Source organism: Monodon monoceros, unplaced genomic scaffold, assembly GCF_005190385.1.
Source record: "Monodon monoceros isolate NGI ecotype Baffin Bay Population unplaced genomic scaffold, NGI_Narwhal_1 Super_Scaffold_6, whole genome shotgun sequence".
In the NCBI taxonomy this organism is placed as follows: domain Eukaryota; kingdom Metazoa; phylum Chordata; class Mammalia; order Artiodactyla; family Monodontidae; genus Monodon; species Monodon monoceros.
The window spans coordinates 100,645,377-100,648,476 of NW_021703783.1; the positions used below are offsets into that span (position 1 = coordinate 100,645,377).

Here is a 3,100-nt window from a genome sequence, read left to right on the forward strand (position 1 = left end):
AATATGGAGGCTTGAATGAGAAGGTCCATCCAGCATGAGTCTGTTGGAGTCCCAGAAGGAGGAGAGATGGAACGGAGCAGAGGCAATATTTGAAGAGATAATGGCTGTGAAATTTCTAAACTGATGAAAGAAAAATCATATAGTGAAGAAGCTCTGTGAACCTCAGCCAGAAAAAATAAATACACCACAGCTAGATACCCTGCATCGAAACATCAGAACACCAAAGTCAGGGAGAGAAGTCCTAAATGCAGCTGGAGAGGAAATTACCTCAAGGAAGTGGCAGACAGAGAGGTGGCTTCTCATAGCAACAAGGGAATTCAGAGGAAGACACTGGGTGACGATGGAAACGAACTACCTGACCTAGAATTCTATATCCAGTGAAAACATCTTTCAGGAGATAGGGCAAAATAAAGACATTTTTAGACAAACTGAGAGTTTACCTCCCAAAGCTCTCAATAAGGAAAATTCTGAAGAATGTACTTCAGGCAAAAGGAGTCTTTTAAGACATTTATTTATTATTTTGAGGGAAGTTTTAACATTTTCATTTTATATACAAAGAGCTTGCATTGTTTCTGCATAGGGTAGATGTCCTCGATGACACATTCAAGGAAGTTCGCTTAGTCCAGCTTCATTTATGAAGCCGATATCCTTCACATACTAGCAGAAACACTGGTGGCACATATTGAGGCCGTATTTCCAGATCAGACCAGGCCAGCTTGAGCAGACGTGGCAAAAGTGAGAGCCTTGCCGAATTTTCTCCGATGGCTCCGGTAGAGCTGCTGGTGACCCATCTTGCTTTCTTGGCTGCAACGAAGCAAAAAGCTAGACATTTAGATTTCAGAGATTGTTATTATTTCCTCGTAACAATCCCTTAAGAAAAAAGCTTCAAGTCCGATTCATTGTCATAATAGTTTTCCTCATTGGTAGAAATCTGTTTTCCAAAAGGTATAACTATTTGTAAGCATTCTTTCTTAAACCCAAAGAAGGACATTTTAACTGTCCTTTCCTTTAAGGCATAACAGTACTGAAAACCCCATGGCTTTGGATCACTTATATGAACAGAGATGAGAATATACCATTTATTTTTAACACTAGATTATGCTTGTTTGCTGTTGGAAATGATCCAGAAGAGAAGAACTTGATGATTCCAGAAAGGAGTTTAATTTAAAGCAAGGAACTTGAGTTGGCAATGAGAAAAGTGGGAGGATCGGGCTTCCCTGGTGGCGCAGTGGTTAAGAATCCGCCTGCCGACGCAGGGGACACGTGTTTGAGCCCTGGTCTGGGAAGATTCCATGAGCCGCGGAGCCACAACTACTGAGTCCACGCTCCTATAGCCCGTGCTCTGTAACAAGAGAAGCCACCACAATGAGAAGGCTGTGCACCGCAACTGAAGCATAGCCTTCACTAGCTGCAACTAGAGAAAAAGCCCGCACGCAGCAACGAAGACCAAATGCAGCCGAAAATAAATAAATAAAATAAACAAATTTATTTTTTTTAAAGTGAATGTTAAAAAAAGAAGTGGGAGGATCAATGGATTGGAGATCTGTGTTGCGTTTATAACATGGACCCCCAGTTCTTTGACACTCATCCCATTAAGAGGTGGACCTATGACTGCTCTCTTGAATCTGGATGGGATTGTGACTGACCAATAGGAAGCCATATGACGTCCAAGGCCAAATCAGAAAAGGCCATGCAGCTGACCCCTGGCCCTCCTAGTACAGTCACTCCGGGAGAAGCTGGCCATTACGTAAGAAGTCCAACTATCCTGAGACTGCCATGCTGGAGAGGTCAGGTGTAGGTGCTGGTTGACAGCCCCAGCTGAGCTCCCAGTCAACAGTACCAACTGTCAACTTTGCAAGTGAGCCATCTTCGACATCTAGCCCAGCTTACCTCCAGCTGTAACCAAAGTGCATGAGAAACCCCAGACAAAAGCTTCCCATTGGAGTCCTTCCCAAATTTATGACCCCCAAACTGTAAGCAGAGTAAAGTGGTTGTCTTAATTCTCTAAATTTGGTGGTAATTTGCTACACAGCAATAGTACCTGGAATAAGTTTCTTTATTTTTTCTCCCCTGGCCATGCTGTGCAGCTGGTGGGATCTTAGTTCCCCGATCAGGGATCGAACCTGGGCCCTTGACAGTGAGAGCACAGAGCCCTAACCACCGGACCGCCAGGGAATTCCCTGGAATAAGTTTCTTATGGAGTCAAAGAATTGTGAGTGTCATGGTAATACCATAAGAAAGCGAGAAAAATAGGAGGCAATCATCAGAGAACTGGAGGCTTAAAATCAAGAATCAGGAGGTGGTGAAGTTACTGGTTTTGACAGTATTCCCAACAAGGTGTGGCTCTTAAGCTTTTCTTTCTTTTAAAAAATATTTATTTATTTATTCCGGCTGCGCCTGGCCTTAGCTGCAGCATGCAGGATCTTCATTGCAGCATGTGAACTCTTTAGTTATGGCATGAGGGATCTAGTTCCCTGACCAGGGATCGAACCCCAGCCCCCTGCACTGGGTGCACAGAGTCTTACCCACTGGACCACCAGGGAAGTCCCTCTTAAGCTTTTCATTTTTCAGTTTTAGCTATTGGCATTTTTATTTTGTTTGTGATTTCGGTGCTATGTGAGTAGAGTAAAAGATAGAAGGTTTGCATTTATTTATTTTCTAATCTATGAGAAAATTGTCAGAAAGTATCCTCTGACGTCTTAGGGTTCATCTGTCATGAGGATTGCTGAGAGTGTGTTGCTATTTCAGTTTTCCCACGTAAGTCCATTCGATTTTGTGTTTTGTACTAGGTGTACCATTAGTGGATCACAGACCATCAGACCTGATCAGGAGTCAAGGGTGTTGGATGGGTCACTTATGTGAATGTCCAAGTTAATCGGTCTGATGACAAGACTCGGGATAGAAAGGAAATCTGGGAAGTTTGGGTCACAACTCTTTGTGAGTCCAGCCCGGATCGGCACTCCTTGGGCAGCTGCCTCTGCCCAGCACTGATCAGCACCCGTCGGGGAAACAGCTCCTCCAGTCCCAGTCAGCACGTTTTAGGGACAAATCTCCGTGGGCCCAATCAGCACACTTTGTGGGACAGCTCCGACCAGCCCTG

The 3,100-nt window shown here is 44.2% G+C and overlaps 1 pseudogene; it reads right to left on the reverse strand.

Annotated features, from left to right (window-relative positions):
* Positions 1–603: 603 nt before the first annotated feature.
* On the reverse strand, positions 604–791 carry LOC114886218 (annotated as a pseudogene).
* Between the last annotated feature and the right edge of the window lie 2,309 nt (positions 792–3,100).